This window comes from Podarcis melisellensis (assembly GCF_964234715.1).
Source record: "Podarcis melisellensis genome assembly, chromosome: 9".
Taxonomy (NCBI): domain Eukaryota; kingdom Metazoa; phylum Chordata; class Lepidosauria; order Squamata; family Lacertidae; genus Podarcis; species Podarcis melisellensis.
Window position 1 is genome coordinate 1,900,680 of NC_138541.1, and position 15,965 is coordinate 1,916,644.

At 47.9% G+C, this 15,965-nt stretch overlaps 2 protein-coding genes across 5 annotated transcripts in view; both read right to left on the reverse strand.

The window, feature by feature from the left end:
* ZNF638 (zinc finger protein 638) overlaps window positions 1–15,965 on the reverse strand; it is a 64,989-nt gene that overhangs the window by 38,225 nt on the left and 10,799 nt on the right. Inside the window, exon 1 of one of the 4 annotated variants that reach the window (XM_081924733.1) lies at window positions 6,987–7,136. The exons of the other annotated variants lie outside the window; for them this stretch is intronic. The gene's annotated coding sequence lies outside the window, so the exon portion shown is untranslated. Of the gene's footprint in view, window positions 1–6,986; window positions 7,137–15,965 lie in introns of those variants that run through there. 4 annotated transcript variants of the gene reach the window in all.
* LOC309377495 (uncharacterized protein) overlaps window positions 14,561–15,965 on the reverse strand; it is an 88,347-nt gene continuing 86,942 nt past the window's right edge. The window contains exon 11 of the transcript XR_014171605.1: window positions 14,561–15,492. The gene's annotated coding sequence lies outside the window, so the exon portion shown is untranslated. The remainder of the gene's footprint in view (window positions 15,493–15,965) is intronic.

Consider the following 15,965-nt stretch of genomic DNA (forward strand, 5'->3'; position numbering starts at 1 on the left):
AACTAACTAGAGGATATTTGAAACTTTGTGGCAAGAGCTACATACAATTTCCCAACTAAATGGCTTCAATCATTTCAACACAGAAATTACTTAAAGATACTATGTGGGCAGGGGAAAATCCCAGAAGAGTAACACAGAAAGGGCATTAACAGACCACCTGGTCCATCCCCCAGGCAGGACCATAGCAAGTAAGTTGTCAAACTGCCACCGGTCTCAGTAATCTATATTAGTGACATATCAGTCTTTAGAAAATTCTTCTGAAGGTTTACGTACCACTGATATCCAATAAAATTTCATAGCCTTCCATCAGGAGATTCTAGCCTTAATATGTCCCAAAACCTTTTCTTTCTTAGACCAGACATGTTACACACCAGAGGTGTCAACCTGTGTCCAAGATCGAGGTGGCCCAGCGTGTGTATGACATCGTGCACTCAGAACGCATCGTGCTCATGTGAGGTCATGCACGTGACACGCGTTACACATGCAAAGTCGTGTCGCCAGGAGGGGCCCAGTGGGAAGCCCAGCGCAGCGCGGCATCAATGGCTAGCAATTCCTCCTCTCTCTCGCTCAGGAGGAGCCTGCCACTGAAGCCGCACCCCATTTGGCTTCGCGCTTTGCCTCCTTCACCCCAACATTCAGGAGGCCTGACCCCCTCCCAACAGATTTCGAGGGAGCCAAAGACACCGCAGCCCCATAGAGTTGCTGCTCATGTGACATACAGTTAATGTTTTCAAACAGGCATTAAATAGAAATGTGAAGGCCCATAAAAATCCATGAGAAAACTGTTTTCTTCACACACAATGTTCTTCCAGCTTCCGCATCTAATGAAAGAAACTGATGAATTGGGAAATACACCAACACAATTGAAGAACAAACATGTACAGTGGTGCCCCGCAAGACGAACGCCTCGCAAGACGAAAAACCCGCTATACGAAAGGGTTTTCCGTTTTGGAGGCGCTTCGCAAAACGAATTACCCTATGGGGTTGCTTCGCAAGACGAAAAAAATCTTGCATCCCCCCGCTGGTTTTTTTAGCTTTTTTCGCCCTTTTCTTAAGCCCATAAGCCGCTTATCAGCTGTTCCGCTGATAAGCCGCTTAACAGCTGATCGCTGGAAGCCGCTTGACAGCTGTAGCGCTAATCCGCTAAGCTGTCAATGGGCTTGCTTCGCAAGACGAAAAAACCGCTAGACGAAGAGAATTGCGGAATGAATTCTTTTCGTCTAGCGAGGCACCACTGTAAAAGTTGATAAACCCATTTCTATTTGTGCAAAGTTGATAAATACTGCATACATTCTCTGGGGAAAGGAAACAAAATTTTCTAGTTTTCTGTGAAGCAAAAGTAGTTGTCGCTCCAAATGTTCAGCCCCTGCAGCATTTTTGCTAAATCATCACTCATTCATAGCATATTAAAGCAAAACAAATAAGCACCTAGCTGAGAGCAGTGCAACATCCCCCAGCAAAGTGTGCTTATTTATCTAAGGAATCAAGTGCTGCACCTCTATCTGGCATTTCCTACAAGGAGCTCAAAGCGGCCTCCTTTGTTATTTCCCCTTCACTTCTCCTCCAAGAAGGCTGGTGAGGAGGGTTAAGCAGCGAGAGAGACACTGGCCCAGGACCACCCATTGCACTTCATGGAGGAACAGCAGCGCCAATCTCAGTCCCCGCATCCTAGCCCAACACAATAACCACTAAACCACACTATTCCTGAATATTATCACAAAATAGTCAAATGTATTTTACCTCAACATATGCATTTCTAAACATATTTTACATTTTTTAATGTGTTCTAAGATGCTTGGAGAACTTTGGGTAATACCAATGAATAATACTAATACTATCCCAAACTATTATTATATGTGTTTTAGTATTTTAAGCCAAGTACTGCACCATAAAATTCAGATAAATGCAAAATCTGAAGTATATAAGTATGTTTCAATCTGTGTTTCAGTCAGGGACGTGAGAATTGGGTTAGTCTGCTTAAGAATGCAGAGCAGGGGCAAATTCACCTCTAGACCTGTGCAGTATTGTGATGAGAGCAGCACAATTTTGCTTCCACCTCGTGGCCTATATTAGCAGTACTATTCAGTTTAATGAAGTCCACCATAAATTCATGGCTTAGAAGATCTTCAAATATCCACCATAGTTGCAGCTCAGAAACAAGACTTTTTAAAGAAACATGTAGCAGTTACTTGTTGGATTTTCCAAGGGGACACACAATAAAACACTGCAGTGCTTTCTGTTCAGTGTTCTAACCCAGTTTTAGGATACTCCATTCCCACACACAGCACAGAATCATAGAATCGTAGAGTTGGAAGGGACATTCGAGGGTCATCTAGTCCAACCCCCTGCAATGCAGTAATCTCAATTAAAGAATCCCTGATAGGTGCCCAATCAACCTATGCTTAGAAACCTCCAAGAAAGGAGTCCACTACTTTCTGAGGAATTCCGTTCCACAATGCTTACCGTCAGAAAGTTCGCCTGATGTTAATTCAGAATCTCCTCTCTTGTAACTTGAATCAATTGTTTTGGGTCCTACTATCCAGAGCAGCAAAAAGCAAGCTTGCTCCATTTTCCATGTGAAAGCCCTTTAGATATTGGAAGATGGTGATCAAATGCTATGAATTACTCTCTCCTTTGAAGGGGGCCATATGCATTTTAAGACAAGATTTTTTTGTTTAAAAGTCTTCAAAGGCCATTTAAAGCATTAAAGGTAAAGGTAAAGGTACCCCTGCCCGTACGGGCCAGTCTTGCCAGACTCTGGGGTTGTGCGCCCATCTCACTCAAGAGGCCAGGGGCCAGCGCTGTCCGGAGACACTTCCGGGTCACGTGGCCAGCGTGACAAAGCTGCATCTGGCGAGCCAGCGCAGCACACGGAAACGCCGTTTACCTTCCCGCTGGTAAGCGGTCCCTATTTATCTACTTGCACCCGGAGGTGCTTTCGAACTGCTAGGTTGGCAGGCGCTGGGACCGAGCAGAGGGAGCGCACCCCGCCGCAGGGATTCGAACCGCCGACCTTTCAATCGGCAAGTCCTAGGCGCTGAGGCTTTAACCCACAGCGCCACCTGCGTCCCATCTTCATTTAAAGCATTAGGGTAATTTAAAGACATACAAAACAATCAAATCAAAGATGCATTTCTGCACCCAGAAGGCTATCATCACTGAGAAAAGCAAACAGGTCTTTCTGTTGCCTGTGAATGACCTCTTGCCTCTTTTTCTCTAGCGATGTCTATTTTCAACTTTTAAGACCAGAAGAGGCACAGCATCATTTAGCAGAGTTCCGGGGAAAGGAGGGAACTCATTTTCTGCCTTTCCCTGCTGCCTTTAAAAGCCTGTTGCTAGCATTCAGTTGCCGCACGGCCACCGCTTCCACCTACTGAACTATGAATATGACTGGTATTAGGCAGGTGCCTTCACTTTTGGGCGCCTGCTTTTGTTTAGACAAGCCTGCCCCAATATTTACAGTGATGATGAAACATGTTTTAATATGTTTTTAGTTTTAGGGTGATTTTAATTTTCTGAATGTTTTACATGATTGGTTTTTTAATAAACAATTTTATTGTTTTATATTTTTTGTAAACCACTTTGTGGCTTTCTCTCACAATCAAGCAGCGTATACATTTTATGAAATGAACCAATGAAATTAAGTGTGGGAAGTTGCAGTCATATATAACGAGCAAGTTTAAGACTAGATAAAGCACGAAAGGGTTGATACCACAGAATTGTATTCCGAGACTCAGTAGGCCACCTGGAAGGAAGTTAACTTTCCTGCTTTGTTCATTCTCTTTCACCATGTGAACTCACCAAGAGAGAACATGCTCAGACCGCACACGCAGAAATATCTTTCTTTATTCTGTAAACCCAAGATTTCTACCTGTAAGTTACCGCAAGGATCAAATGTTGACCAATTCTAAAGAAGTTCAATTCAGTAAGTTACATTGACAATGAACGTCGTTTGACAATCTGGACCACCTCCGTCACAGTGAGAGGTCAGCCAGGATCTGGCAAGCAAAGAAAGCCCAAGGTTTCCTCCAGGCTCAAGATCTGCCAAAGAGGGCATGAACTCTGGCTTCCTGTCCAGCCTCAAGTTCACCAAGTGACTAACATTTTGTTTTGCTCTGCACATCTCAGACGCAGAGCCATGGTAAGGCTCCTTCTCCTGGTCTACACGGAAGGCAAAAGCACATGTGCTTCAGGAACATATAACCAGGCAGGTGTGGAAGTAGCACTGGAGGATGCCATTTTCTGAAGTCGTACCTGGCTCAAAGCATCCAAGTGACGAGAGAAACCCCTTGAGCGCCACAGCCTCAACCCAGAAGCAGCCAGCTAGCAGCTCCCACACCAAACAAGTCCACCCTCCAGCCTCCCTCACCTCAGCTCCGCGCATGAGATGCTGCCACCATGATAATAAAATGTCAACATATTGAAAAGCAACTGGGGGAGGGGGGGAAAGCATGTGAGACCCATTTCCACTAGCGAATGAGGTTTTGATCTGGGGAGTGCAAACCACATGCCAAGAACTGAAACATTCAGTTACACCAGAGAAGCCACAGGAAATTTCTTCACAGATTTTATGGGCTCTTAACTTAGCTTGGCAGATTTTGCAGGACTGTACTATGAACGTAGTAAATTATACGGAGTCAAGAAAGCTGATCCATCTAGTGCAGTATTGCCTATAATAACTAGCAATGGCTTGCTAGGGTTGTCTTCCTGCCCTATCTTGAAATACCAGGGATATACAAGGCAGATGCTCTATTCCTAAGCTATGGCCTTTCTGTACAGTATAATATGCTAAAGAGTAAACGGAGTACTAGGAGCACCAGACCCATGTTGATAACCAAAGCTGGTCCTGTTCTGGCCTGTCAGAAACAAACCTTGCAGCTTCCTTAATGTAAGAAACTAAGACAGCTTATAAGTTCGCTGTAAAATGTCATGTGTATTGAAGGTACTACAGAAAAACCACCAAAGCTCACTAGCGTTTCCTGTGTTTAAGATCAGCCTAGGCCAAAGAAGTAGTAAAGCAGCTCTTGTTGCTTCAGATAAGAGTCCTGATTTGTGAAAGCTGGCCTGGGAGCTGTTTTGGCAGAAGGGTGAGGGCTAAATACCGGAGGGGGGGAGAAGTTACAAGCACCGTCCAGTTTGTGCAGAATATCAGCATGTAGGGCGAGTGGACTCTAGACTCGTCCCTGGAGATACCAGCGTGATGGGAATTAGGGACACAACAAAAGCTGAACAAACTGCCCCGTGATCTTTGGACGGAGGGCGGTACATAAATTTAATGAAAAGCAGCCAAAGGGGCCCCAACTCGGTCAGCCTCACGCTCTCTACTAGATGCCCCAGTGGGAAGAAACCCACAGGCAGGACCTGGAAGAAGCAGCAGCAAAGGCAACTCCCCCCCCCCCCCAATTCCCAGGTAGGCAAAATATGGAAGGAAGGACCAAGAAGCCCAGAGATTTCCCTCTCCCGCCTGGCTTCCTTCTCCAATAGCTGCCTTTCCCCAGCTGCCACCTTCCTCCAGGTGCCTTAGGCGACAGGCAACTTTCATGAGGGGCAAGAGTCATAGTTTTTTCTTTGTCTTTTCTGCAAGATATGCATGGATCCTGGCTAGAGAGTTCATGTCGCACGTGACACAGGTGCCCAAAACGAAGCCTGCAAAGGGGAGACGGATTGGGGATGTATACAGTGTGGGAATAAATGCAGAACCAGAGGAAGCCGCAAGGATGGAAGCCAATAAGAATACTAATATTAATAATTATAACAACATAGTGTTGTTCACAGGGCAGGTGGAGATGTAACATCACATGAGGCACTCACTTGCCCCCCCCCACAAGAGGGGAGGGTTTCGGTGGAGACTTATTATTATTATTAATCAGTGCTTTTTTCTAAAAAAAATGTTTAGGGGCTACTCTCATTTTCCCACTCATATTCAAATACTGGCCCTCAATGAAGCCAAACTTAGATTCACAACATGTTTAGAGGTATGCGTACCCCTACATACCCCCAGAAAAAACCACTGTATATAAGTATGCAATTTATTAAACGTCTAAAAGTATACTAAGCACATTGCAAAAAATAAGAATGGGCTGCCTCTACCCAAAGATTTTAATCTTCAAAATTCAAGCAAAGGGCCAGTGCTTTTTTTTTCTAAAAAAAAATGTTTAGGAGTACTCTCATTTTCCTACTCATATTGAAACACTGCCCCTCAATGAGGCCCAACTTAGATTCGCAAAATGGTTAGAGGCAGTGCTGGATTTACATATAAGCTAAACAAGCTATAGCTTAGGGTCCCACTCTCTTGGGGGGCCCCAAAAAAATTAAAGGGGGGGGGACTGGACGTACATTTCCAAAATATAAGATAAAAACAAAAAAAATGAAACCGACATACAGCAACAGCGTTTTGTGTTGTGTAGGCTCCTATTTGTTCTGTGCAAACGGCTTTAGATACCTACCAGGTCTATAAATTACCATATTGGATCTATTCAACACAAAAAACGGCGACAATTTGTTTTTGACAAAGGAGAGCCGGACATAGAAAGAGTAAATAAAATAAAAACACCTACATACAGCAGCCGTGTTTTGTGTTGTGTAGGCTCCTATTAAATGGCTTGAGCTACCTACCAGGTCCATAAATGACCATAAAGCATCTATTCAACACAAAAAACGGCGACAATTTCTTTTCGACAAAGGACGGCTGCAGACAGAAAGGGCCCCGTTACCTTCAGGCGCTGAGGGCCCCCTCAAACCTCTTTAGCGGCCTGTGCAGCCCCCCGAAAACCCACCGTGTTGTTACTGGTTCTTATTGATTCCCACGAATAATATTCTTCCCTTCCCCCCTCACGGCTTCCCGCTGAAAACAAGCGGGGTGGGGGAGGGGGCCATGGCGGCCGAGCGCGGAGCCTGAGGCCTGAGGCGCCGAGGCCTCCCTCCCCTCCCTCCTCCCCCGCCGGGACCCCGCTCCTCCTGCCCCCCCCCCGCCGCCGCCGCTTCACCTCCGCCGGCGCCGCGCTGGGCCTCGGGTCCCGCCTGCGCGGAGGGAGAGAGAGAGACGCTCAAGCCAAGGCCGCGGGCGCCGCGCTGCTCCTTCCTCTCCCGCCTCGCCCCCGACGCGGCCGCTGCTCTGAGGGGAACAAGCGACACGGACGGCGGCGCGGCTCTGCGCATGCGCGCCCGAGGGTTCCCGGATGGGGACGGGGGAAAGGGCCGCTGCGCCTGCGCGGAGGGGAAGGGCCCAAGCAGCAACGGGGAGGTGGCGGGAAAGGGACGGAGCATGCGCGGGACAAAGGCACGCAAGCGCAGTTCGAGACGCTGCAAGGAGGCCCCCGCAGGCTTCCGGATCCCGCAGGGCTCTTCGTCAGGGGCTCGTCCCAGGAGTCAAGGTGCAACAAGGCCGCCTTCTAACTTCGTAGGGGCTTTTGCTGCAAGGATTGGTGCTGCGAGGATATATGTTTCTTATGGCTCAGCCGTATGCAAAGGAATATATATATATATGGGAAGACACGGGAAGACACCCGAGGACACCAAAACCTGCATATATGTATATATATATATATACACACACAGTGGTACCTCGGGTTACATATGTGCATGTGGTATCTGAAGAAGTGTGCATGCACACGAAAGCTCATACCAAGAACTAACTTAGTTGGTCTTTAAGGTGCTACTGGAAGGAATTTTGTTTTGTTTTTTCAATAATTTAGGAACTTTCATCACTAAGCCAAGTTTTACTGCCTTGTGTTTTCTGAATGCTGTGATCTTTGCAGAGTTTGTAAGAAAACCATTTCTAACTCAACAAACATGCTAAGGGAGGTGGGAAGTTGTGGAACTCACAAAGCCATATTTAAAAGGTCCAGCAGCCTATATAGTGGTACCTTGGGTTAAGAACTTAATTCGTTCCGGAGGTCCGTTCTTAACTTGGAACTGTTCTTAACCTGAGGTACCACTTTAGCTAATGGGGCCTCCCACTGCCACCGTGCTGTGATTTCTGTTCTCATCCTGAAGCAAAGTTTTTAACCCAAGGTACTATTTCTGGGTTAGCGGAATCTGTAACCTGAAGCGTCTGTAACCCGAGGTACCACTGTATTTCCATGCTTTATTTTGCTGCCTGTTTTGTGATTTTAAATTGCTGTTCTCTTACCAAAGAGTGTCATGAATTCTACTCAGTATTGATCCAGAGCAGAACTCCAACGTATAGTAAAAATTTAACGTAGAGTAAAAATTTAAACATGTTGCAGGATTCCCCAAAAACAGACCAGAGGCAATTTATATTTCATCCAAGAGAGCTTTACTGCTACTGAAGGCAAATGAGCATAATGGTCACAAATCCCATACATTCAGGATTGGCTGTGTTCATAAAAAATCCAGTTGCAGCAGACATAACATAAATTTATAATAAGACAAAAACCTTAACATTATATAAAGAACACCACACCAGAAGGAAAGATGGGAAAGGGAACAAACCCCAGGCTCCTTCTGGCCTATTATTATAGTCAGCATTGTATTGAAGAAGAGATAACGGGCTCAGTTTAAGCCAGTTGTACTCAGCTTCTCTGAAGCAACAACCCAAACATCAGGAACCTTCTGCTTGTTTCTTTCACACAGAGAAGCTTCCAGAACCCTCTTGAATTAATTAGAATAGGAAAGATCTCTACACATCAGATCAATACTTTCTGTACCAAGAAATGCAAGCTGACCAAGAGCACTTGCCCCAAACTTGGATCTTGGCATCCAGGGAATTCTCCTTTCTAGCTACCTATTTGGTCCTTGCCCCCAACACAGATCCCAAAAGGCCACTGAGGAAGATCACACATGATCAAAATGTATCTGATTGTTTATTTTACATAAAGTGGTCTGCCCTGCCTTTATGCTTCAGAGGGCTGTAGCCTTTTGCTGTTTTCTAATGAAATTATACCTGCAAACGTTTGCATAACCAACGTCCTGTTTTTAGTGTTATAAAGCGCATCTGCTACAACAGATTACAAAAGTTAAAATCTATTAAGGCCCTGTCCTAGTTTGTAACGTTCAACCTTTTGAATATTATGCATCCCAAATTGCTTGATGCTTCCTTAGGGTCAAAGTGCTGGCTGTGCAAAACTTGCATTAGCTAGAAACGAAATCGAGATGAGGTCTCAGATGAGGTTTGCATCTTGGAAATGTTAAGCTGGCTTTGCTCCGAGAAGTCGGCATAACAGCACTTTCTAGCATTTTTTAGTTTTGCCAGCCTGGTGCTGAAGGGAGCCAGCCTCGGCTTATTCCCAAACAATGAGGTCCCTTTTCCTTTCGAGACTCCTTTTGCGTCTTTCTTGGCTCCAGGAATCAGAATGCAGAACTCTTGAAAACACATTGGATTCGTGTGCAATCCTAGTGACAAAGGTGTACCAGCAAGCCTGCTCCTTCAGAGGGATTGTGACCGCATCCCAAACCGGTCACTTGCCTGTTTCCAAAACGTAGGAGTGCTTTAGCATCTGGGGGCCAACCAGGCCTTTGTCATGCTCCTTGACAGGGATGGGCGCTTAGCTAAAGCCCCTCACCCCACCTCTGTTTCCATGCAAGACACCTTGCAGCAAAGTCAGGGAATTTGTAAGCAGCAGGTGGTCTGGGCACCTGGAGAGCAGATGCCAAAGGAGCCAAAGTTCTCCTTCAGAATGCTCAAGCACAGCAGAATAAAAAGCCCGCTTGGCAGGCTGGACCTCCGAGAGACCAATTCCAAACGGATTGCTTTATTTTTAAAAAAAGCCTTCCATTTTACTCATTGGTTTATTTGTAGCCTAACCTGCTGCTTTTATAGCTTCAGGCATGTATGCATGTATTTTTAAATGGAGAAAGGGAGGCTTTGTGAACTGCAACGTAAAATGTTCCTAAAATATAAACTGCGCCAAGGTTAGACCCCCTCAGTTGTTTTCTCGCTGCCTGATAAATGCCAAGGTTAAGAGGCTTAGCTCAGCAGCTGCTGAATATGGAGATAGGCAGGCACGATAACGTCAGGCTCACTTTAGATGAAGGAACACTGAATCCTCACGGCTCACACTCTCCCTCGGTCCCCTTCCCACCTTCCACATCAGGATTTGTCCCCCCTGAGCTTCATTCATAGTTATAGGCATCCTTCCATCTCAAGAGACAATGGAGTGTGCCTCTGGGGGTGAAGACACTGCTGGGTCAAGTCAATGGGCTATTTAGTTCAGCATCCTGTTTTTGCAGGGGCCAACCAGATGCTTGGGGAAAACCAGCAAAAGGGGCGTGAAGGCAAGAGCCCTCTCTCCTCCTGCCGCTTCCAGCAACCGACATTCAGAAGCTTTGCTGCCTCCAACCATTCTGGCGAGGAGCCATCTCCTCTGTCTGTTCCTCCAGTCGTCTTTTAAAACCATCGAGGTTGTCACCTTGCCCAGAGGCCCATTGCTGTGTGTGCTGCACATCCAAAGTACCTACATTTCTCCTGCGTGGGGAATTTGAAATAACTATAAAAAGTGGCACTCCTTTCCCCACTTGTTGGTACTTTCGAGAAGGTCCAAAGCAGGTGTCTGGAGACACATTTCACAATATGTATCAAAGCAGCTATCCGATTTTTAATATCCCTTTTAAAAAGTGTTTTAGTATACAGCATGCCTCCCCAAGCTCCGAGCTGTGTGAGGTTCCAGGTGCTTCCCCAGGGTTCGCGTTTCCTTTTCGAAATGAGGCACAGCAGAGACTGTGGCATCTTTAGGATATACGGTTTATTTACACATACACACACACACACATCCGATCCTACAATGGAGTGGCTCACAGCATCAGCGCCCAGAAGGCCTTGCTTCTCTCATCGTCGTAAAATCACAGAATTGAATAGTTGGAAGGGACCCAAGGGTCATCCAGTCCAACCCCCGGACATACGGGTATGACAATGTCACCATGAAGTCCCTCACGGTGCCTCACCACAGGGTGGGGGTGAGTGCAGAAGGTGGAGAAACCGGCAGCTGAGCAAGGGCTAAGCCCCGGAAGCCCTCCTGCATTGAGCAGCAGCAGCAGAGAAAGCCCCACAGTGCTCTTTAGCTGCAGCTTCTCCCCCTTCCTGACCTCCATGCTCCAACTGAGCCTTCCTCTGCAAGTAAACCCCCCCCCCCCCCAGGCCAGGAAGAGAAGCGGAGCTCTTCCAGGTGACATGGTGCTTCACCAAGCGAAATGAAACCCACCCACCTTCAAAAAATCACAACATATAATAATAATAATAATTTAATAATTTATTATTTATACCCCGCCCATCTGGCTGCGTTTCCCCAGCCACTCTGGGCGGCTTCCAACAAAGTATTAAAATACAGTAGTCTGTTAAACATTAAAAGCTTCCCTAAAGAGGGCTGCCTTCAGATGTCTTCTAAAAGTCTGGTAGTTGTTCTTCTCTTTGACACCTGGTGGGAGGGTGTTCCACAAGGCGGGTGCCACTACCGAGAAGGCCCTCTGCCTGAAACTGCCAGAAGGCCCTCGGAACTGGACCTCAGTGTGAATTCCATCCCCGCTTAAAAAAACCCAAACAGCATTGCAAAGGAAAGAGAGTCCTGTAACACTCCCAGAAAAGTCCCGAGTGGGAAGGGGCCTCGGCTGTCCCAGCTCATCCTCCAGGTGGTGGTGGGAGCAGCAGGATTGTCAGGGCTGAGTCAGTATGTTCGAGTTCCATGGATGTGGGAGAGAACTTCAGGGTAGAGAAGAGGGCACGGTGCCTGAGGGAGAGGGAGCTGGAGAAGCAGGCGAAGGAAGGGCAGTGTCTTCAGGCGTAGAGGGCCAGGAAGAGGCTGCTAGCAAGCCAACAGCTCCACAGGGACAAGGGTTAAGTTAAGTTCTGGATCAGAGACTGGCGAGAGATTTATGACGGCTCTCGTGAGGTGCATGGACAAGAGGAAACTTGAAAGGCGGGGCGATATATTCCCGCATTTTATGAGGTGTTGGCGGTGTAAGCGGAGTGACTCTGATTCCACAGGGAGGGTGCCACTACCGAGAAGGCCCTCTGCCTGGTTCCCTGTAACTTGGCTTCTCGCAGTGAGGGAACCGCCAGAAGACCCTCGGCGCTGGACCTCAGTGTCCGGGCAGAACCATGGGGGTGGAGACACTCCTTCAGGTATACTGGACCGAGGCCGTTTAGGGCTTTAAAGGTCAGCACCAACACTTTAAATTGTGCTCGGAAACGTACTGGGAGCCAGTGTAGGTCTTTCAAGACCGGTGTTATATGGTCTCTGGCTGCTGCGTTCTGGATTAGTTGTGGTTTCCGGGTCACCTTCAAAGGTAGCCCCACGTAGAGCGCATTGCAGTAGTCCAAGCGGGAGATAAACAGAGCATGCACCACTCTGGCGAGGCAGTCCGCAGGCAGATAGGGTCTCAGTCTGCGTACGAGATGGAGCTGGTACACAGCTGCCCTGGACACGGATTTAACCTGTGCCTCCATGGACAGCTGTGAGTCCAAAATGACTCCCAGGCTGTGCACCTGGTCCTTCAGGGGCACAGTTACCCCATTCAGGACCAGGGAATCCTCCACACCTGCCCGCCTCCTGTCCCCCAGAAACAGTACTTCTGTCTTGTCAGGATTCAATCTCAATCTGTTAGCCGCCATCCATCCTCCAACCGCCTCCAGACACTCACACAGGAACGTCACCACCTTCACTGGTTCTGATTTGAAAGAGAGGTAGAGCTGGGTATCATCCGCATACTGATGAACACCCAGCCCAAACCCCCTGATGATCTCTCCCAGCGGCTGCATGTAAATGTTGAAAAGCATGGGGGAGAGGACAGAACCCTGAGGCACCCCACAAGTGAGAGCCCAGGGGTCTGAACACTCATCCCCCACCACCACTTTCTGAACACGGCCCAGGAGCGGAACCACTGTATGACAGTGCCCCCAGCTCCCAGCCCCTCAAGATGGTCCAGAAGGATGTTATGGTCGATGGTATCAAACGCCGCTGAGAGATCCAGCAGAACTAGGAAACAGCTCTCACCTTTGTCCCTAGCCCGCCGGAGATCATCAACCAGCACGACCAAGGCAGTTTCAGTCACATGATGAGGCCTTAGATAATAAAAACACGGACACAAATATTTAGGTCAATGGGATAAAATGGGCCACAACTTTATTGGATACACACGTGAGCGGTTTGTCTTAGGCATTGGGTGAAAGAAGACTATATCCTGACTCCTGCCCATCTGCAGGGAGCCTCCTAAGAATAAACGACCGGTAGGGGGAGCCCTATGATATACATAAAATCGTGGCACCCCCAGGGTCCCTGATGGGGTCGTGGCATGGCCCTAGCCCACGCCCAGGCTTTGGACAGGCACTACACACCCGGATCCCTTTAAAGGGATACCCTTAACGAGGAGGGGCAGGCGGAGGCTACAATCTCCCCTCCCATAAACAAGACTTACCCAATGCCTAACCGCCACTCAAGCCCCAAAGGATCGCTGCCAACACCCTCACACCTGCAACCAATCCCTAATGCCCTGGATGAGATCAGCCAGCCAAACATCACTTCCCAAATCGGAAAGGTGAACGCCGTCATTATGAAACAAGGCCTGCTTGCAAGTAATGTTGGGGTGTCGTATCACCCGTCCATTCAAGAGCTGCACCTTCTCTGCCACCCTACGATTAATAGTTTTCCTGGTCTTGTTGAGTGCCTGCGGGCGGGAGTAAACTGGCCAACGCCTCACCAGCATTTCAGACCAGATTAAGGTCAGGCCTGGGAACATAACAGCCAGCTCATCAAAGTCGTTCATCATGCTTGTGGCTAGGTCCTTGCCGCTCCTTTGACCCAGGTCGTTCTCTCCAAGTTGAACAATCAGAGCTTTGGGGGGGCCATGCAAGGCAGCTCTGGTCGTCACGATTGGCATAAACTCCTCCCATTTCATGTCACACTTTGTGACCCAGGAGACACTGAAACTTTCAGGAAGCCCCAGGCAGCTACCCATGCTGGTACTGATGGCACGCACAAAGGCCCAGTGGGTGATATAGTGTCCCACGATCCATATGTTAATCACGGGGTAACCTGAAAATAAAGGAGTGACAGAGCATGATTACCATGGGTTCTTGCAGATATACCTTCTGTATGCATTAGATCTTCAGCATCCCATATCCTTGATTCCATCGGTTGGCAGACCCCAATGGGCAGATCCTAAAGGAATGCACAGCGTAATCCACAGCCGGGAGACCACAGGCCTGAAGAGCTTTCCGTTTGTCAAAAGCCTCGATATGTGTCTCCACTACCCTGCATTAAATTAGCTGCACTAGATTTCGCCAGCTGTCATTTAGCGTGCTTTGAGGGTTCATGTCCAACCCTTGTGGCACTTGTGGACAGCCCTCTGTGGCTTTTTCAGAAGAAATATCCACCTGGAGATCATGGACAATCCAGGACGCTTAGCTCTGCTCCAGGGCCAATCATCACCACAAACTTGTCTAATCCCTGTTGAAAGAAACCATCCAACCTGCTACTACATAACCCCCATATTGTTAAAGGCTACATTTGGGAGGCAGAAGCTGACACAGGCAGTCCACTTCCTGAGCAATTAAAAAAATATCCCTGCATGTAGAAAGCAAGTATGTCAGGGACAGGGGTTGAAGTTTTCGACCATGTGAACCCTGACATATGATGCAATCTGAGATGGCACAAGACTATTACCCATTTAAACCATAGCAAAATAATAGCACGTCAGATCTTGCATTGTGTCCTGGTGTCAAGGCAGAAGACAGGATAGAGTGCCTCCCAGTTTGAGAGAGGGGATGCAGCAGAAAAAGACAAACTTGTTTTTCTAACTTCAGCCTTCAAATTCCTGATTACGCTGCAGGCCCTTACCGTCCTAAGGATCTCAAAACCAAACACTGAACTCTCCTTCACTGCATAAATTCCCTGCTGCTCCTGAAGAGGTGCCAGGCTTGCTGCAGTTGGTACCTTCCCCTCCTCACCTCCTCACCTCTGCACTGAAGCTCGGGTTATGGAAAACCTCTCTTCTGATTTTCCACACAATCTGGTAAGACCCGATTCAGCACATAAGATTGAGCTTTTGCAAGGCACGGAGAGAAACTCCTGGGCCCCTGGGAGAATTAATCAGTGGGAGTGAGCCCTAACTTCCGACTCGCCCTGCAGCAAACGCCATGCCTTCCCACTTTTTCAGAAATCCCCACCCCAAAGAACATCCTAAAATAACAAGGAAGTAGCTGCTAAGGCAAGCCAGGGGCCTTGGTTATATGCCCAGGGACCAAGCAGCCAAGATCCACTTCCTGGACAGCAAGCTCAACCCAAGGACATCCTTTACTGCCCACAAAGTGACCCAATGGGTCTCCCTCATTGGATTGTTCATGATGGAGGAAGTGCCGGTGCTCAATGGCGCGGACTTAGCTGCCCATGCATCCCCCTGTCCTACGGAAACCATCCCCCCTAAATTCAATGAATAAAGAGAAAAGGCAACTAGTATTTGGGTCAAATCAGGTAATGACTTTATTGACTACAGGAGAAAAGACTTAATTTGGGTTCGACTGGAAAAGAGCGAGTTCTTGACCTGCATCAATGAGTAGTCCCTTGCTGGATTGCACCTGGGAAGTGCTGTGGCCCTAGCCCCCACCTGGGCCTCTAGATTTGACGGGAAGCCCAGGCTGCTGCCCCACTTGGACGAAACTGTGCGGACTTTGGCCCAATACACAACCCTGTGCCCGCAAATCCATACCTTCTTGGTAGCCAATCCTCAAAAAACCAAGAAAATAAACAAGACAGTGTTCAGGGGCGCAGGTGTGCCTTGGAATGCCATCTCCTGAGGGACTTAATTCTATCTGCTGATAAGTCCCAATTTGTGGTGATGTGTGGGTTGGCTGGGAGGCACTAGCCAGGCAGAGGAGGAAGGCTCAGAGCCTGGGGAGTGGTGGTGGGGCAGAGAGCACAGGTCAGAGGGAAAAGGAGGAGAGGAATGGTGGGGTGCTGAAGAGGCAACAGGCTTTCTCGAGACGGAAGAGCCAGGTGCAGAAAGCGGTTCAGACT